At 42.5% G+C, this 21057-nt stretch overlaps 1 protein-coding gene across 12 annotated transcripts in view; it reads left to right on the forward strand.

Moving 5' to 3' along the window:
• Positions 1-5140: 5140 nt before the first annotated feature.
• The window catches only part of LOC140846792 (bromodomain adjacent to zinc finger domain protein 2B-like), a 120976-nt gene continuing 105059 nt past the window's right edge, over positions 5141-21057 (forward strand). For 11 of the 12 annotated variants that reach the window (XM_073224503.1, XM_073224501.1, XM_073224504.1 and 8 more), the window contains exons 1-3: positions 8532-8633; positions 14864-14957; positions 15927-16043. The gene's annotated coding sequence lies outside the window, so the exon portion shown is untranslated. Of the gene's footprint in view, positions 5242-8531; positions 8634-14863; positions 14958-15926; positions 16044-21057 lie in introns of those variants that run through there. The other variant, XM_073224500.1, reaches the window with a different exon arrangement.

Genomic DNA, 21057 nt, shown 5'->3' on the forward strand with positions numbered 1-21057 from the left:
CATTTGTCCAGATCTATAGAATATACAACACAGATGAATGCTATATAAACTAGGGACTTTGGTGATTTTGATTTGTTAGTGTAGGCTCATGTATTGCACAAATGTACTACTCTGGTGGAGGGATGTTGATAGTAGGGGAGGCTGTGAACCTAGAACTATGATAAAAGAAAGCCTTAATAAAAAATGATTAACAAAGGAACATTATGAGCAACTCTGTGCCCACACATTTGATAACCCAGATGAAATGGGCCAATTCCTTGAAAGACAAAATCTACGAAAATTATACAAGAGATAGATAATATGTCCAGGCCAGTATTTATTAAAGATACTGAAACAGTAATCAATAACCTTCCAAATCAGAAAAGACCAGACTGAGATGGGTTCACGGTGAATTCTAACAAATACTTAAGGAAGAAATGATGCTGGTTCTCTGCAATCTCCTCTGGGAATTAGAAGCAGAATGAATACTTCCTAATTCATTCTGTGAGGCCAGGATGATACTAATATTTAAACCAAACAAAGAAATTACAAGAAAAGAAAACTACAGACCAGTATCTCTCATGAACATAGACGCAAGTGTCTTCCCCAAAATATTAGCAAATCAAATTCAAACATGTATCAAAGTTTGTGTGTGTATGCATCACAATCCAGTGGGAGTCATTCCAGACATACAAGTCTTCTTCACCATTTGACAATCAATTAACTTAATCAATCACCTCAACAAACTAAAGAATAAAAATCATGTGATATTAATAGATTCAGAAAAAGTATCCAGCACCCATTCATGATAAAAACTCTCATCAGACTAGGAACAGAGGGGAACTTCCTAACTTTGAAAAAGTATATCTACAAAAACCCTGCCGCTAACATCATATGTAATGGTGAGAAGCTGGAGACTTCCCTACTAATATCAGGAACAAGGCATGGGTATCCGCCTCGCACCATTTATATTCAACATTGTATTAGAAATCCTAGCTAGTGAATAGTACAAGAAAAAGAAAAAGTGTATATAGATTGGGAAGGAAGAAACAAAATTCACCTTGTTTGACGATGACGTGACTGTGTATGCAGAAAATCCTAAAGGATCAAGAAAACTATTATAATAAGCAATAATAGCAAAGCTGCATTATACAAGTTTATTATACAAAAGTCAATTGCTTTCCTATCAGTAATAAACAATTGGGATTTGAAAAAACCTCTAGCCAGAATTATTAAGAGAAAAAGAGAATCTGCATGCATAAACAGAATCAGAAATGAGAAAGGAAAAATCACTACGGACACCGAAGTAATACAAAGAATTATTAGAGAATACTATGAAAATCTATGTGCTAGTAAACTGGGTAGCCTAGAAGAAATGGAAAATTTTCTAGAAAAATACAACCTCCCAAGGCTGACCAAGCAATAAAAGAAAAATCTAAACAGACTAATTACCAGCAATGAAATTGAATCAGTAATCAAAAAACTACCCAAGAAGAAAACCCCTGGAGCAGATGGATTCACTGCTGAGTTTTATCAGACATTTCGAGAAGACATAATACCCATTCTCCTAAGTTTTCCAAAAAATAGAAGAGGAGGGAATACTCCCCAACTCATTGTATGAAGTCAGCATCACTCTAATACCAAAGCCAGGTAAAGACACCACCAAATAAGAAAATTCCAGACCAATATCCCTCATGAACATAGATGCAAACATACTCAACAAAATGTTAGCAAACCAAATTCAAAAATACATCAAGAGTTTTATTCATTATCAAGTGGGATTCATCTCAGGGATGCAAGGATGGTACAACATTTGAAAATCCATCAACATCATCCACCACATCAACAAAAGAAGGACAAAAATCACGTGATCATCTCCATAGATGCTGAAAAAGCTTTCAATAAAATTCAACATCCATTCATGATAAAAACTCTCAACAAAATGGGTATAGAGGGCAAGTGCCTCAACATAATAATGGCCATATATGACAAAGCCATAGCCAACATTATACCTAACACGGAGAAGCTGAAAGCTTTTCCTTTCAGAATGGGAACAAGACAAGGATGACCACTCTCCCCGCTTTTATTAAACATAGTCTTAGCCACTGCAGTTGGACAACACAAAGAAATTAAAGGCATCAAGATGAGTAAAGAAGAAGTCAAACTGTCACAGTTTGCAAATGACATGATACTGTACATAATAAATCTGAAAGAATCCACTCCAAAACTGCTAGAACAAATATCTGAATTCAGCAAAGTTGTGGGATACAAAATTAATACACAGAAATCTGTTGCATTCTTATACACTTACGATGAACTAGCAGAAAGAGAAATCAGGAAAACAATTCCATTCACAACTGCATCAAAAAGAACAAAACACCTAGGAATAAACCTAACCAAGAAAGTGAAAGTCCTATACCCTGACAACTACAAGACACTCTTAAGAGAAATTAAAGAGGATACTAATAAGTGGAAATATATCCCATGCTCTTGGGTACGAAGAATTAATACTGGCAAAATGGCCATCCTGTTTAAAGCAGTCTGTAGATTCAATGCAATCCCTATCAAAATACCAACAGCATTCTTCAATGAACTGGAAGAAATAGTTCTAAAATTCATATGGAACCACAAAAGACCCTGAATAGCCAAAGCAATCCAGAGAAGAAAGAGTAAAGCACGGGGGATCTCGCTTCCCAACTTCAAGCTCTACTACAAAGCCACAGTAATCAAGACAGTTTGGTGCTGGCATAAGAACAGAGCCACAGACCAGTGGAACAGAATAGAGAGTCTAGACATTAACCCAAGCATATATAGTCAATTGATGTATGATAAAGGAGCCATGGATATACAATGGGGGAATGACAGCCTCTTCAACAACTGGTGTTGGCAAAACTGGACAACTACATGTAAGAGAATGAAACCGGTTTATTGTATAACCCCATACACAAAAGTAAACTCAGAATGGATCAAAGATCTGAATGTAAGCCATGAAACCATGAAACTCTTAGAAGAAAACTTTGGCAAAATTTTCTTGGACATATACACGAGCAACTTCTTAATGAACGTATCTCCCAGGACAAGGGAAACAAAAGCAAAAATGAACAAGTGGGACTGTATTAAACTAAAAAGCTTCTGTACAGCAAAGGACACCATCAGTAGAACAAAAAGGCATCCTACAGTATGGGAGAATATATTCATAAATGACATATCTGCTAAGGGGTTGACATCCAAAATATATGAAGAGCTCACGCACCTCAACAAACAAAAAGCAAATAATCCAATGAAAAAGTGGGCAGAGGATCTGAACAGACAGTTCTCCAAAGAAGAAATTCAGATGGCCAATAGGCACATGAAAAGATGCTCTACATTGCTAATCATCAGTGAAATGCAAATTAAAACCACAATGAGATATCACCTCACACTAGTTAGGATGGCCAACATCCAAAAGACAGACAACACATGTTGGTGAGGATGTGGAGAAAGGGGAACCCTCCTACACTGTTGGTGGGAATGTAAATTCAACTATTGTGGAAAGCTGTATGGAGGTTCCTCAAAAAACTCAAAATAGAAATAGCATTTGACCCAGGAATTCCACTCCTAGTGATTTACCTTAAATACAGGAGCCCAGTTGGAAAGAGACATATGCACCCCTATGTTTATCGCTGCACTATTTACAATAGCCAAGAAATGGAAGCAACATAAGTGTCCATCAGTTGGTGAATGGATAAAGAACATGTGGTATGTATACACAATGGAGGAAAACAAATCCGACCATTTGCAACAACATGGATGGAGGTAGAGGATATCACGCTCAGTGAAATAAGCCAGGCGGAGGAAGACAAGTATCAAATGATTTCACTCATCTGTGGAGTATAAGAACAAAGTAAAAACTGAAGGGACAAAACAGCAGCAGACTCACAGAACCCAAGAAGGGAATAACAGTTACCAAAGGGAAAGAGACTGGGGAGGATGGGTGGGAAGGGAGGGATAAGGGGGGAAAAGGGGCATTATGATTAGCGCACATAACGTTGGGGGGGGGCACGGAGAAGGCAGTGTAGCACAGAGAAGACAAGTAGTGATTCTATAGCATCTTACTGCGCTGATGGACAGTGACTGTAATGGAGTATGTGGTGGGGACTTGATAGTAGGGGTAGTGTAGAAACCATAATATTGCTCATGTAATTGTACATTAATAATGCAAAAAAAAAATTAGGCTATTTGGGTGGAGCTTCACTCCACTCCAAGAGATGTCCTTATGAGAAGCTGGGGCCTATGGAGAAACACCAGGTATGTGCATGGCAGACAGAAGACCATGTGAAGGCGCAGCAAGGAGGCAGCCTTCTTCAAGCCAAGGAGAGAGGCCTTGGGCCAGACCAACCCTGCCAGCCTGTGGAGCTTGGTCCTTAAGCTCCAGAACTCCATGAAAATAAGTTTCTGTGGACTAAGCCACCCAGTCTGTGGACTCCTGTTATAGCAGGATGGCCTTCTCCCTCCCACCAGTCACCAAGTCCTCCCCACCCTACTTCCTAAACATCTCTGCAGTCTACGCTCTGCATACCCATTCAACTGCCCTCTTCCAGCACCCCATCAAATCTTTTGTGGATGCCTCTAGCAGCCTCTGAGTAGTCATTCTGCTATCACTTTGCCCCCAAGAATCCAGTCTCCAGAGGCCAGAGTGCTCATTTAAAAATGGAATCTTTTCCCTGATCTAAAACCCTTGAATCTCTCAAAGAATAAAATCAGAACTTAATTTGGCAGGCAAGCCAAGCATGATCATGAAGGCCGTCAGTCGGGGACGGGCAGCCAATGGGCGCAGACGCGTAAGCCTGGGGCGGAGTAGTAGCTGCCGGCGCCGCCGCCTCCTTTATTCAAGCATCAGTAGCATCTTGAGCGCTGCCAGGACACCAGCGGCCGCAGCGGCCTCCGTGCTTGGAGCCGCCGTACCGTCTGCGCAGCGGGCCGACCGAGACCAGATGATGGGCCCGCTCTGTGCTTGGCTGCGCCTTCCTCCCGATCTCGCCCCCCAGCCTCGGATCGCCGCGTGGCACCCGCTGGGCCCCCGGCGCCGCACTCGCCCCTTCTCGGCTCTCCCGCGACGGGCGGAGGGCGGCAGTCGGCCCGGACTTGGAGCCGCTGGCCCGGCCGGACTTTAGAGACCTCGGCTGAGAAGCGGCTCCCGCTTCCGCGAATCTGCGGTGGAGGGTCCAGAGCGGGCCCCGCTTCAGGGGTGAAGACGACAGCGACGGCTCTGCGGGCTGGAAGGTACGTGGCCGCGGCGCGCGGCGGGACCCCTGCCTCCGCCCGAGGGCACGGGGAAACCGGACAAGGGGGCGGCCGTGCGAGTTGCTCGGCGGGCAGCGCGTGGCCCGTGGGGCCGGGACGCTGCCGACGCGGGTGGTGGGCTCGCGGGGCCCGGCCGGGGGCCTGGAGTCGGCGCGCTCCGCCGGAGGGGCTGCCCGGGATGGGAGGGAGCGGAGCAGGTGCGCCCGGGGCGGACGTCCGAGCGGCCGGCGAAGTTCGCGGGGCAGCGGGGGAGGGGCTCGCTGGAGCCGCTGTTCCTCGGTGTCGGCCCGGGTGGTGAGCGCGGCAGCTCTCCGCCCCGCGGCGCCTGGCCGCCCGTCCGGGTGCCGCGCTCTCGACCTGCCCCCGCCGCCCGGGACGGGGCCGCGCAGACGGGGTGGCCGGTGGTCGTTTTGTCGCTTTTGGATTTTCTCGGCGGGGGCCCCGTGGGCGAGGGCCGGGCGGCTGAAGTTCAGGTGGGACGCCGGCGGGGCGGCGGGGCGGCTGGGGTGAGGCCGCCCGGAGGCAGCGCCTTTAAAATAAAACATTTTTTCATAAGGTACCTCTCGTCTATTTTATTTGGGAATGAAGTTTCTTTACTTTGATCTGGGAACTGACAGGGAATTTTCTTGTATTTAGAAATTCACATTTTTCTGGCATTTCGGTTTGTAATCTGCAGTTGAGTAATTTATAACTCGCCACGGAGATTCTGAGACAGGGACCGTGGGTGTAGTCAGAGTAGCGTGAGGGCCTCTGGAAAAAGACGCCAAAACTCCGTATTAAACAATTTAGCAGAGTCACACTAATTCTTTAAAGTAAAATATCAAACTAGGAGTATAAGCATTCTTAAGTGAAGATTAGTTAAAACTAAAAAGCCAGGAGTAACCGGGCCTGGAATGTTTGAACATCCCCCAGATAAGAAAGTAGCTCAGCATAGCCCATGTCTTCATTGTGTCAATTAAATGAGGCTATTGTAAAATTTACTTCTGCCTGCTAAAAGGCCCAGTTTATCTTTAACTTTGCCCAGATGACTCCTCCAGCCCCAAATCAAGTCCTTTATAACCTGGGCAACTAATATGGCAATAAGCCCAGTCACAAACAACAAAGTAAAAGACAGGAAGCATCCCATCTTAAAGATAAGATTGCATTTTAACAGCCAGGAAGTTAACAAGTAAGATACTTTTTTTTTACTAAGGCATTACTGATATACATTCCTCTGAAGGTTTCACATGAAAAAACAATGGTTAATACATTCACCCATATTATCTAGTCCAGGGCGTTCATACCCCATTGCAGTCACTGTCCATCAGTGTAGTAAGATGCCACAGATACACTATTTGCCAAGAAGTAAGAATCTTTATTTTATTTTATTTATTTTGGTATCATTAATCTACAGTTACATGAGGAACATGTTTACCAGATTACCCCCTTCACCAAGTCCGCCCCACATACCCGTTAGTCACTTCCCTGTCCCCCTTCTCCCTCCCTTCCCACCCATCCTCCCCAGTCCCTTTCCCTTTGGTAACTGTTAGTCCTTTCTTGGGTTCTGTGATTCTGCTGCTCTTTTGTTCACTCAGTTTTTCCTTTGTTCTTATATTCCACATAGGAGTGAAATCATTTGGTAGTTGTCTTTCTCCTGCTGGTTTATTTCACTAAGCATAAAACCCTGTAGCTCCATCCATGGTGTTGCAAATGGTAGGATTTATTTTCATTTATGGCTGAATAATACTACATTGTGTATCTGTACCACCTCTTCTTTATCCATTCATCTGCTGATGGACACGTAGGTTGCTTCCATGTCTTGGCTATTGTAAGTAGTGTTGCGATAAACATAGGGTTGCCTCTGTATTTTCAAATTGGGCTTCTGCATTCTTAGAGTAAATTCCTAGAAGTGTGATTCCTGGGTCAAATGGTATTTCTATTTTGTGCTTTTTGAGGAACCTCCATACTGTTTTCCACAATGGTTGAACCTAATTTACATTCCTACCAGCAGTGTAGGAGGGTTCCCCTTTCTCCACAACCTTGCCAACATTTGTCCTTGTTTGTCTTCTGGGTGGTAGCGATCTTTACTGGTGTGAGGTGATATCTCATTGTGGTTTTAATTTGCATTTCTCTTATGGCAAGCGATGTGGAGCATCTTTTGATGTGTCTGTTGGCCATGTGAATTTCTTATTTGGAGAAGTCTTGTCTTTTTTTTTTTTTTTTTTTTTTTTTGTTAGTGTCCTAATCTTGTTTTGGTAACAGTGTGATTTTGGCCTCATAGAAATGAATTTGTAAGCTTTCCTTCCTCTTCTATTTTTGGGAATAGTTTGAGAAGAATAGGTATTAACTCATTTCAATGTTTGACTGGAATTCTCCTATGAAAATATCTTGGACTTTTGATAGTGTGGAGTTTTTGGTTACTAGTTGTTGGTCTGTTCAGATTTCTATTTTCTCCAGAATAGGTTTGAACATCGCATGAGTCTAGGAACTTACCCATTTCTTCTAGGGTGCCAAATATATTGCCATATAATTTTTCATACTTACCTCTTCAATCCTTTGTATTTCAGTGGTGTCACTTGTAACTTCTATTTAAATTTCTATTTCTGATTTTGAGTCCTGTCCTTTTTATTTCTTAATAAGTCTAGATAAATGTTTACCCATTTTGTTTGTCTTCAAAGAATCAGTTCTTAGTTTCGTTGTTCTTTTACTTTTTTTTTAAGTGTTTATTTCATTTACTTGCAGTGTGATCTAATTTTTTTCCTTCTACTTTGTATCTTCTAACTTTTGCCATTGGTCGGGGGCGGGCCTGCGCCGTGGCGCCTCGCACTCATTGGCCGTGAGGACCGTCTGTTGGGGACGCGCAGCCTTTGGGCGCAGAAAGCGTAAGTTCGGCGGCTCGCAGAAGCTGCAGGCGCCGCCGCCGCTATATTCAACAGTAGTGTCCCGAGCGCCGCCGAGAGAAGCCGCACCTGCCAGGTCGTCCGTGCTTCGTTTCGGCGGCCCCGGCAGGAGCGGCCCGCGCCGTCCCTTCCGCGCAGTGGGTCCGCGGAGAGCAGATGTTGTGCGTGCTCGGCGGCGCCATTCTCTCGTCGCGCACGCGGGGGCGGCACCCACCTCGCTCCCAGCGTCGTGTCCTCCCTCGCGCCCGCTGGGATCTCGGCGCTGCCTGCACTCGCCCCTTCTTGGCTCTCCCTCGACGGGCGGAGGGTCGCTGTCAGCATGGCCGCGGCGCCGCGCGTGGTGATCAGCCCGTACTTGTTGCCGCTGCCCTGGCCGGACTTCAGAGAGCTCGGCGGAGAAGCGGCTCCCACTGCCGCGCATCTTCGTTGGAGGGTCCAGGTAGTGCCCTACTAAGGGGTGAAGGCGACAGCGACAGCTCTGCGGGTTGGAAGGTACGTGGGCGCGGGGACCACTGCCTCCGCGTGAAGGTGTCGTGGAGCCGCTCGTGAGGGCGTCCGTGCACGTTACTGGGCGGGCAGCTCGTGGCCCGGGGGGCTGGGAAGCAGCCAACGCGTGTGGTGGATTCGCGAGGCCCGGCCGGGGGCCTGGAGTCCGCGCGCTCCGCCGGAGGGGCCGCCCGGGAAGGGAGGGAGCGGAGCAGGTGCACCCGGGGCAGACGTCCGAGCGGCCGGCGAAGTTCGCCGGGGCGTGGGAAGAGGGGTCCCTCCTGAGCCGCTGCTCCTCCTTCCGAGCCCGTGTGGTGAGGGTGGGTGCTTTCCGCCCCGCGGCACGCGTCCGCCCGGCCCGGGGCCGCGCCGCAGACCTGGTCCCGCCGCCCGGGCCGGCGTCGCAGGCGGAGGGGACGGGCCGGGCCGCGCAGACGGGGAGGCGGGTGAGCGTTTTGCCGTGTGTGGATTTTCTCGGTGGGGTCCTCGACGGCGTGGGCCGGTCGGGCTGAGGTTCAAGTGTGACCCGCGGCGGGTGAGAGGCCGCCCATAAGCAGCGCCTTTAGAATTAAAATTTTTCACGAGGCACCTCCCGTGTGTTTTTTTTTGAGGGAAGTTTCTTTACTTTGGAACTGTCAGGGCATTTTGTATTTAGGAATTCATATCTTTCTGTCTTTTCGGTTTGTAATCTGCAGCTGAGTAATTTCTAACCAGCCACAGAGATTCTGAGACAGGGGCCGTGGGTGTAGTCAGAGTAGCGTGAGGGCCTCTGGAAAAAGGCCCCTACGGAAACTCGCAAATATTAAACAATTCAGCAAAGTGAGATTTACATTAATTTTTACAGTAAAATAACCAAATTAGGAGTATAAGCATTCTTCAGTGAAGATTAGTTAGAACTAAAAAGTCAGGAGTAACCCGGACTGGAATGTATGTTTAAACATCCCCCAGATAAGAAAATTATCTCCATATAGCCCCTGTCTACATTGTGTCAATTAAATGATGCTGTTGTAAAATTTACTTCAGCCTGCCAAAAGGCCCATTTTATCTTTAACTTTGCCCAGATGTTGCTTTTCCTCCCCCAGCCCGAAATCAAGCAATGTGTATTACTCCATCCACAGAGAACGTAGTAAAAGGCAGGAAGCATCCCGTCTTAAAGATAAGATTGCATTAACACCCAGGAAGTTAAGTAGCCCGTGACTTCATTGTGTCAATTAAATGAGGCTGTTGTGAAATTTATTTTAGCCCACTAAAAGGCCCAGTTTATCTTTAACTTTGCCCAGATGCTGCTTTTCCTCCTCCAGCCCTTAATCAAGTGATATTATAACCTGGGCAATTAATATGGCAAGTAAGGCCACCCACAGACAATGTAGTAAAAGGCAGGAAGCATCCCATCTAAAAGATAAGATTGCTTAACACCCAGGAAGTTAAACCGGTAAGATTCTTTTTTTTTTTAAGGTGTTATTGATGTACACTACTGTGAAGGTTTCACATAAAAAAAGTGTGGTTACTACATTCACACATACTATCTATTCCCCCCCCAGATCGTACCCCACTGCAGTCACTGTCCATCGTGTAGTAACATGCCACAGATTCACTATTTGCCGAGACGTAATTAAATTGCTCTAACATCTGTAGTTAATTTTGCTCCCATAGTACTATATTTATATGGATTTTTTGGCACTTACTATGTTCAATGTATTGTTATCTTCCCAAGGTGTTAAGTAGACTACTTTGTCCATTTAATTGCCTTTGTAAAACTTAACATAGTGTCTTATATATGGTAGGCATATGTTAACTAAAATAATTTAATTGAAAATAATATATTGATTAAAACCAACCTCAGCAATTGGACTATTTTGGGAAGAGATCAATTTGAATTAGAAAAGATGCTTAATTATATAATATATATGTAGTCTTTAAAAGACCATAGAATAAATTAAACTAAATAGAATAGTAGGTTTCTATAAAGAGATCTTTAGGGCCCACTTTAATCAACAATGAACTTTACTTGTAATTAGTGTAACAGTCATTCAGTTTGTTTTTTTAGATTTAAGGAGCTCCTTTAAGGCCGAGTTTTCCAAAGTGCACTCTGAGGAATCCAATCAGTTGGTTCTGTTGAGATGCTGTGGCTACTGCTGGATGCCTTCCCTGCCCCAAGGCACAGCCCTTTATTTATATTTTACTACACTGGGCTCCTTCCTAAAGAAGATTTTGTTTAGAAAAGACTCTTCTGATGAAATTGTTTAAAATAATCGCTGAGTGTAAATACTTCAACTTTATCCATATATTTAAGGTTTTCCAAGATCTTACAAAAAGATATTCCCTCTTACTCCTTTATTACCACAAACTGCAGATCAGTAGTTTATAATGAATATGGGACTTGAAAAAGTTAAACAAATGATATGTAGTGGGCTTTGGGTATAGCAAGTAAGCTGTCTGTCCTCTGAATATTCTGTATCTGAATTTGAATTTTTGAGTTGTTAGAATGTCAGAAATTACTGGAATTGGTATACAAATTGTTAGGTAGGCTGAAGAATTTTCTGTATCATGGCTTCTAAATTTTAATGTGTGTAAGATTCTGATTCAGTACATGTAGGCTGGGGCTTGAAATTCTGATTTTCTAAAAAAAAAAAAAAAAAGGCAGTTTCAGCGTTGCTGGACTGTGGGCCACATTTTGAGTAGCAAGGAGCTAGCTGACTTTCCAAAGCCTATCGCCACGTTTTAGGACTGCAGTCTTGGCCCTAGATAGCAGGCTTTCATTATTACAATAGACATTTGCTTAAACTGCCTGTTTCTCTACAGTCTGATTTATATTTTGCCATTTTAATAGAAATTTTTGGCTGTAGCTCTAGGAGTAGGGGGTGGGAGGTTCCCCTCCAGAAACAAATTCCAGTGAAACCAAAGTCAGTGAAGGGAAAGGGCAGGTTGGGAGAAATCATTGTTACTGCTCACCACTCCAGGTGTCCTCGGCCACTGGCCACATGTGCTTAATTTTGTTTGGCTGAGGCTGTTTTAGTTGTTGTAAGTACTGCTTTTTTTTTTAAGCAATAAGCAATTGTTATTATCATGAATCAACAGCAATTATATGCCACAGCAGGTTAAGCTGTTAATTTTATCTGTAGTGCATGTGAATAGAAAACCTAATTTGTGTAACCAACCAATGAGACAGTTATTTAGCTAAATAGCTTATACTCAAAATGAAAGAAATCAGTTTTGAGGGTCATTAATTATTTTATTTAAATATATAATAACCATTTTCATAGTCTTTTGGGCTTTTATAGAAAACTATGATAACTAAATCATAGATTTAAATAATAGTTTTTTAAGAAAACTCTCAGAATTTAGTTTTGATAAATGGAAATTAGTAATTAACTTTGTAGACCAGGACAGCAGAGCAGTTTTGGGGAAAAATTACAATTTTTATCTAGACACATTAGAATAATTTTCATACTGATAGTTATTATATCAGCCTTACAGTATTTCACTTAATAATTGTCAGTAGAAATTGCTGGAGAAATTACATTATTATAAAAGTGGCTTTTAAATATATTATATTCATATTCCTTATCAAGTAGGTCCTAACATCGCTAGAAAAGTTTTCATGTGGAATTTATGTCAGATGTTGCAATCCTGAGTAGGAATAAACTTCCGTTGTTTCTTCTGGTAGCATCCATTGTTTTTTTTTTTTTGTCTCAGAGATACTTTAATAGCGCTGCTAGAAGCAGAACAGTTGGAATTTACATTAAAAATAAATGTGATGAATAAAAAGCACTACACTACATTATAGCCCTGATTTTTCTTTACCCAAGTTCCAAAATCTAAAGGACAAAAATACAAGGTCAAGAAAAAAAAGAAAGAAAGACAAAGAAAATGACACTGAGGTCTTGGTTTGATACATATGTATTCCGTCTAGGTTGATGGTTGATTTCATTAGCAAATCTCAGTGTTGTGCAATGTCTGTTCTTCTGCAGCAAAATGAATATTGCATTCTCACAGGCTCTGTGTATCTATTTAATGTTGCAATAAATGAATACGTACTTGTAGCTTTCTTTGGTTCATTCTTTACAGTTTGTCTTTTAAGAAAAAGAAAAACTGAATTACATTCTTTCTCTTGGTAAATTGGTAAAAGCTTTTCAATTTCTATTAGATATGTTTCCTACTTTGTCTGAAGTAAACAATTTTAAGTGGTTAATATAAACTCATTCTAATTTCCTATGACTTTCTAAATTAATAGAATATAATGCTGATAATAGAATATAATACTGATTGATTTAAGCTTATAATTAATACTGAGCTTCTTAAGCATATGCTTTCCAATATATTTTTAAATGTAGGAGTGTTTTTTTTAATTGCAAGAAAAATGTTAAACAAGTGTACGTATTATGCCAAATGTAAATGTGCTGCCTTTTGCTGTACTAAAGATTGTATGTTGAGATCACTAAGGTTTGAATTTTCATAAAATAGGAAATTCAGAAATAACAAATTTCAGTGGCTACACACTGGAAGAGTTCCTTTAATAGTAGAAGAGGTTGCCTGACTCTGGGTTATGTATATGAGTTCAAATACGGATCAAACTATATTGGATACCTCTGTCATTTAATCTAGTCATTTTGAGGTCTGACAGTAATTCACAAAAATTATTTGGTGTTTGGTAGTGTTCTCAAAAGTTGTCCTCACAACTAAAATTCTTCTGACCATCTTGAAAGTAGAAAAGCCTAAGGTTTGATGTAATATGGGTTGATTGTATGCCACTTGGAAATAACCTTTGTGGTAAAACATTGGCCTCTGGCTTACTTGATGAAATCCTAATAAATATCTTAGTTATGTTGAACAACCATAAACTGTTACAAGTATGTAGTTGATGAATGCATCATGTTAAGTTAATTTGTACTTACTGCATTTCATTATTCATACTGGTAATGTAAAAACTAGGAATTCCAGTGTCTAGTAAGGGAAATACTAAAATAGAGAGTAATATAGAGCTAAATCAAGTAGGATGGGAAGGTTATGTGGGCCCAAATAGCCAGGCTTTTGAGAGAGGAGCACCCTGAAAGTGATGAGATTCAAAGTGATAATGAGGTAGGAAAGCAATGGGGTACAACATGACCATAAAGTGGGCGGTCGGGGAGAACAAGTAGGGCTAAAATACATCCTAGAGAAGGAAAAGGTGACTTATTCTCATTTGTTGGCTCAGAAAGGGTCTTTTTCTAACTGACAGGGTGACATTATTTGGTTTTTGTCCCTGCCCTTTTGATTGAGTTATAAACTAATAGTAATGCCCCCTTCCTTTTTCCCCCTGCCCTTATCCCTCCCCACCCATCCTCCCCAGTCCCTTTCCCTTTGGTAACTGTGAGTCCATTCTTGGGTTCTGTGATTCTGCAGCTGTTTTGTTCCTTCAGTTTTTCTTTGTTCTTATACTCCACATATGAGTGAAGTCATTTGGTACTTGTCTTTCTCCGCCTGCCTTATTTTACTGAGCATAATACCGTCTAGCTCCATCCATGTTGTTGCAAATGGTAGGATTTGTTTTCTTCTTATGGCTGAATAATCTTTCACTGTGTATATGTACCACCTCTTCTTTATCCATTCATCTACTGATGGACACTTAGGTTCTTTCCATTTCTTGGCTATTGTAAATAGTGCTGCGATCAACATAGGGGGAGCGCATATGTCTCCTTCAAACTGGGCTCCTGCATTCTTAGGGTAAATTCCTAGGAGAGGAATTCCTGGGTCAAATAGTTTTTGTGTTTTTTGTTTTTTTGGGGAACCCTCCATACTGCTTTCCACAATGGTTGAACTGACTGACATTCCCACCAGCAGTATAGAGGGTTCCCTATTCTCCACATGTTCGCCAACATCTGTTGTTGTCTGTCTTTTGGATGGTGGCCATCCTAAGCGGTGTGAGGTGATGCCCCAGTGTGGTTTTAATGTGCAGTCAGTTCTCTGATGATCAGCGATGTGGAGCATCTTTTCATGTGCCTGTCTGCCCCCTGGAATTGCTTCTTTGGAGAAATGTCTGTTCAGATCCTCTGCCCATTTTGTAATTGGATTATTTGCTTTTTGTGTGTTGAGGTGCGTGAGCTCTTAATACATATTTTGGATGGCAACCCCTTATCGGATGTTATCTATGAATATATACTCCCATACTGTTGGATGCCTTTTTGTTCTACTGATGGTGTTCAAACAGAATCTTGTACCCCATGCCATTTCATTCCAATTCTAATTTTTTTTTCCAGAACACCACCTGACCGAGAAAACTGTTATGAAGAGGAGAAGATGTGATACAGGAACATTGAGCCTAAGCTGAGAAGTGAGATGGTGTGGAGACTGGTAGGTAGTGTCTTTCCATGTGCTGCTTCCAAGGGTCATAGCGAAAAAAGGTTGCTAAGGAGATAAAGCGCGGGGTGTTGACATCACCTGGTATCGGTGGAGCCACCTAGCCACTAGCCATTAATGGGAAGTCTAGCATGTGGCACTGTTATCTTTCCTGCGGAGTTAGATGTGCAGCATCCCCCGTTTGCAGTTCTGTCAGACCCTGTGTGGGACTGTCCTGGCACCGGCGGGGGTGGACCTGAGAGCTCTGCCATTCCTGCTGGACTGTCCCAGCATCCCTCTCAGAACAAGGCCTCAGCAGTGCTCCTGGTAGAGAGAGAGAGAGAGAGAGAAAGAATTGCACTCAAGACATGGGCAGTGTTTTTCTGTAGCTCCATGAGCATGTTCCTGATGTTTATTTTGAGATCTATTTCAGGAAGATTGATTTGAGCCCTGTTACCAGGTTCCTTTGACAGTTCATATTTGTAGGTGGTGCCATCTAGCTCCCAGAAGATTTACTCTCTGGAGCTGCTCAGCCCTTTGAGGGGATGGCAGGGGTCACAGGAGTGGCGCTGGTGCCCCCCCTCCCGGGAGGAAAGAGGTCTCTCCTGCTTCCCGGCCACAGTGCCTGTCCCACTGCCAGGGCATTTGCGGAGCATGCAGGGATCAGCTGCCATAGGTGGGGCCGTCCTCTCACTGGCCTGGTGAGATGGTGGGGGCCGCCGGTTAGCAAGCCAGTGCCGGCGGGGAGGCAGGCCCTTTATCAGTCACAGCACGGTAGGAGGCCTCGGAGCTGCGAGGCCAGCCAGGGGGATGGAGCGACTGGAGCTCCTAAAAGTTCCCCCGCCTGCTGGGCAGAGTGCCCCCGGGCAGTTAGCACACCTGTCCTTTCTCCTGAGTGGCAAGCTCTGGAAGCCTTGTCCCATTAGCAGCTGTCTCGCTGTTGGGAAAATCTGTCAGACTGCCCGCCTTTCTTTTGTCCCACAGCAGCCAGATGTGGATCCCTGTGTTGTCCCAGAAGTGGTTGGAATCTCAAGTCTCTCGAAATATTCTGCTTGTCTTGGCTTTCCAACCCCACCGATCCTCCAGAGCGCACCACGTGTGGTAGGTTTGTGCTCCCAGAGCACATCTCCAGGGCTGTGTGTTCAGCAGTCCTAGGCCTCCACCCCCCTCCCCGGTTCTGTTTCCCTTCCTCCCTTCTGTGAGCTTGGGTGTGGGAAGGGCTTTGGGGTCCCTCTGGATCACGGCTTTGTACGTCACCCTTCTTGAGGTGACAGCCTGCCGCAGCAGCCTTCTTCCCTGCTGCTCTTTCAGGATTTGGTGTAGTTGTTCTGTTTCCATATTGTACGTATGTATGTGGTTCTGGGAGGAGGTTTCTGCCTCCCCTCTCACGCCACCGTCTTCAATCCCATGAACCCATCTTTTTTTTTTCTTTCAATTTCACCTATGTAGGGTACCTTTTAAGTGGTTTGTCTGTGTCCTTGGATCTCAAGTGAGTCTCCTTACTGGAGCACGTAGGTGGTCCTGAGTTTTCATCCCTTCTTTTAACCCTCTGTCTTTTGATTGGAGCATTGAAAGTCTGTCCTTTCATTCTGATAGTTGACAGCTGTGGCCTTATTGCACTTTTTAAATTTTTTATTTATTTTTTATTTTGTTATCATTAATCTACAATTAGATGAAGAAAATTATGTTTACTAGGCTCCCCCCTTCAAGTCCTCCTCACAAACCCCGTTACAGTCACTGTCCATCAGCGTAGTAAGGTGCTGTACAATCACTGCTTGTCTTCTCTGTGTTGTACAGCCCTCCCCATGCTACCCCCTACATGCTAATTATACATGATAATTGTAATACCTGCTTCCTTTTTCCCTGCCCTTATCCCTCCCTTTGCACCCATACTCCCGAGTCCCTTTTCCTTTGGTAACTGTAAGTTTATTCTTGGGTTCTGTGCTTCTGCTGCTGTTTTGTTCGTACAGTTTTTCTTTATTCTTATGCTACACATATGAGTGAAATCATTTGATACTTGTCTTTCTCCGCTTGGCTTATTTCACTGAGCATAATACCGTCTAGCTCCATCCATGTTGTTGCAAATGGTAGGATCTGTTTTTTTCTTATGGCTGCGTAATATCCCATTGTGTATATGTACCACATCTTTATCCATTCACCTACTGATGGACATTTAGGTTGCTTTCATATCTTGGCTATTGTAAATAGTGCAGCGATAAACATAGGGGTGCATCTGTCTTTTTCAAACTGGAGTGCTGCATTCTTAGAGTAAATTCCTAGAAGTGGAATTCCTGGGTCAAATGTTATTTCTATTTTGAGAATTCTGAGCAACCTCCATGCTGCTCTCCACAATGGTTGAACTAATTTACATTCCCACCAGCAGTGTAGGAGGGTTCCCCTTTCTCCACAGTGGAGAACCTTGCCAACATTTGTTGCTGTTTGTCTTTTCAATGATGGCTATCCTTACTGGTGTGAGGTGATATCTCATTGTGCATTTCTCTGATGACTAGTGATGTGGAGCATCTTTTCATGTGCCTGTTGGCCATCTGGATTTCTTCTTTAGAAAACTGTCTATTCAGCTCCACTGCCCATTTTTTAATTGCATTATTTGCTTTTTGTGTGTTGAGGTGCATGAGATCTTTATATATTTTGGATTTCAACCCTTTACAGGGTATGTCATTATGAATATATTCTCTCATACTGTAAGGTACCTTTTTGTTCTATTGATGGTGTCTTTTGCTGTACAGAAGCTTTTTAGCTTGATAGAGCCCCACTTGTTCATTTTTGGTTTTGTTTCCCTTGCCCGGGGAGATATGTTCATGAAGAAGTTGCTCATGTTTATGTCGAAGAGATTTCTGCCTGTGTTTTTTTTCTAGGAGTTTTATGCTTTCGTGATTTACATTCAGGTCTTTGATCCATTTCGAATTTACTTTTGTGTATGGGGTTAGACAGTGATCCAGTTTCATTCTCTTTCATGTAGCTGTCCAGTTTTGCCAGCACCATCTGTTGAAGAGACTGTCATTTCCCCATTGTTATGTCCATCGCTCCTTTATCGTATTTTAATTGATCATATATGTTTGGGTTAATGTCTGGAGTCTGTATTCTGTCCCACTGGTCTGTGGCTCTGCTCTTGTGCCAGTAGCAAATTCTCTTGATTACTGTGGCTTTGTAGTAGAGTTTGAAGTTGGAGAGAGAGATCCTCCCCACTTCATTCTTCTCAGGATTGCTTTGGCTCTTCGTGGTCTTTGGTGTTTCCATATGAATTTTTGAAGTATTTGTTCCAGTTCGTTGAAGAATGTTGTTGGTAATTTGATAGGGCTTGCGTCAAATCTGTATATTGGTTTGAGCAGGACGGCCATTTTGACGATATTAATTTCTCCTAGCCAAGATCATGGGATGGGTTTCCATTTGCTAGTGTCCTCTTTAATTTCTCTTAAGAGTGTCTTATAATTTTCAGGGTATAGGTCTTTCACTTCCTTGGTTAGGTTTATTCCGAGGTATTTTATTCTTTTTGATGTAGTTGTGAATGGAATTGTTCTCCTGATTTCTCTTTCTATTAGTTCATTGTTGTTGTATAGGAAAGCCACAGATTCCTGTGTGCTAATTTTGTATCCTGCAACTTTGCTGAATTCTGATAATAGTTCCTGTAGTTTTGGACTGGAGTCTTTAGGGTTTTTTATGTACAATATCATGTCATCTGCAAATAGTGACAGTGTGACTTCTTCTTTACCAGTCTGATTTCCTTTTATTTCTTTGTTTTGCCTAATTGCCATGGCTAGGACCTCCAGTACTATGTCGAATAACAGTGGGGAGAGTGGGCATCCCTGTCTTGTTCCCGATCTCAGAGGAAAAGCTTTTAGTTTCTCGCTGTTCAATGTGATGGTAGCTGTGGGTTTGTCATATATGGCCTTTATTATGTTGAGGTACTTGCCCTCTCTGCCCATTTTGTTGAGCGTTTTTATCATGAATGGATGTTGACTTCTGTCGAATGCTTTTTCAGCATCTATGGAGATGATCATGTGGTTTTTGTCCTTTTTGTTGATGTGGTGGATGATGTTGATGGATTTTTGAACGTTGTACCGTCCTTGCATCCCTGAGATGAATTCCTCTTGGTCATGGTATATGATCCTTTTGAGGTATTTTTGAATTCGGTTTGCTAATATTTTTTTGAGTATTTTTGCATCTACATTCATCACGGATATTGGTCTGTAGTTTTCTTTTTTGGTGGGGTCTTTGCCTGGTTTTGGTATTAGGGTGATGTTGGCTTCATAGAATGAGTTTGCTAGTATTCCCTCCTCTTCTATTTTTGGAAAACTTTAAGGAGAATGGGTATTATGTCTTCTCTGTATGTCTGATAAAATTCTGAAGTAAATCCATCTGGCCTGAGGTTTTTTTTCTTGGGTAGTCTTTTAATGACCGCTTCTGTTTCCTTGCTGGTAATTGATTTGTTTAGATTTTCTGTGTCTTTCTGGGTCAGTCTTGGAAGGTACTATTTTTCTAGGAAGTTGTCCATTTCTCCTAGGTTTTCCAGCTTGTTAGCATATAGGTTGTCATAGCATTCTCTAATAATTGTTTGTATTTCTATGGGGTCCATCATTATTTTATCTTTCTCGTTTCTGATTTTGTTGATGTGTGTTGATTCTCTTTTTCTCTTACTAAGTCTGGCTAGAGCCTTATCTATTTTTATTTTCTCAAAGCACGAGCTCTTGGTTTCATTGATTTTTTTCTGTTGTTTTATTCTCAATTTTATTTATTTCTTCTCTGATCTTTATTATGTCCTTCCTTCTGCTGATTTTGGCCTCCTTTGTTCTTTTTCCAATTTCGATAATTGTGACATTAGACTATTCATTTGGGATTGTTCTTCCTTCTTTAAATATGCCTGGTTTTCTGTATACTTTCCTCTTAAGACTGCTTTTGCTGCGTCCCACAGAAGTTGGGGCTTTGTGTTGTTGTTGTTATTTGTTTCCATATATTGCTGGATCTCCATTTTAATTTGGTTGTTAATCCATTGATTATTTAGGAGCATGTTGTTAATCCTCCATGTGTTCGTGAGCGTTTTTGCTTTCTTTGTACAATTTATTTCTAGTTTTATTCCTTTGTGGTCTGAAAAGTTGGTTGATAGGATGCCAATCTTTTTGTATTTACTGTGGCTCTTTTTGTGGCCTAGTAATGTGTATTCTGGAGAATGTGCCATGTGCACTTGAAGAATGTGTATCCTGTTGCTTTTGGATGTAGAGTTCTATAGATGTCTATTAGGTCCATGTGTTCTAGTGCATTGTTTAGTGCCTCTGTGTCCTTACTTATTTTCTGTCTGGTGCATCTATCCTTTGGAGTGAGTGGTGTGTTGAATTCTCCCAAAATGAATGCATTGCATTCTATTTTCTCCTTCAGTTCTGGTAGTATTTGTTTCACATATGGTGGTGTGCTGTGTTGGGTGCATATATATTTATAATGGTTATATCCTCTTGTTGGACTGACCCCTTTATGTGATGTCCTTCTTTATCTCTTGTGACTTTCTTTGTTTTGATGTCTATTTTGTCTGATACTAGTAGTGCAACACCTGCTTTTTTCTCCCTGTTTGGATGGAATATGCTTTTCCATCCTTTGACTTTTAGTGTGTGCTTGTCTTTGGGTATGAGGTGCGTCTCTTTTAAGTAGCATATAGAAGTGTCCTGCTTTTTTATCCATTCTATTACTCTGTCTTTTGATTGGTGCACTCCGTCCGTTTACATTTAGGGTGATTATTTTAAGATATTTACTTATTGCCATTGCAGGCTTTAGATTTGTGGTTACCAAAGGTTCAAGGTTAGGTTGTTTAGTATTTTACTGTCTAACTTAACTCCCTTATTGAAGTGTTATGAACACTCTCTGGTGATTCTTTATTTCTCTCCCTTCTTATTCCTCTCCCTCCATTCTTTATATTTTGGGTGTTTTATTCGTGCCCCTTTGTGTTTCCTTTTGTGGGTAGTTAATTTTATTTTTTGCCTTTAGTTTGTATTTGGTTGGTCTGCTTTCTTTGCTGTGATTTTATTTTCTCTGGTGATATCCGTTTAGCCTTAGGAGTGCTCCCATCTCGAGCAGTCCCTGTAAAATACCCTGTAGAGGTGGTTTGTGG

The sequence above is a fragment of the Manis javanica genome, chromosome 16, assembly GCF_040802235.1.
Source record: "Manis javanica isolate MJ-LG chromosome 16, MJ_LKY, whole genome shotgun sequence".
Lineage (NCBI taxonomy): Eukaryota > Metazoa > Chordata > Mammalia > Pholidota > Manidae > Manis > Manis javanica.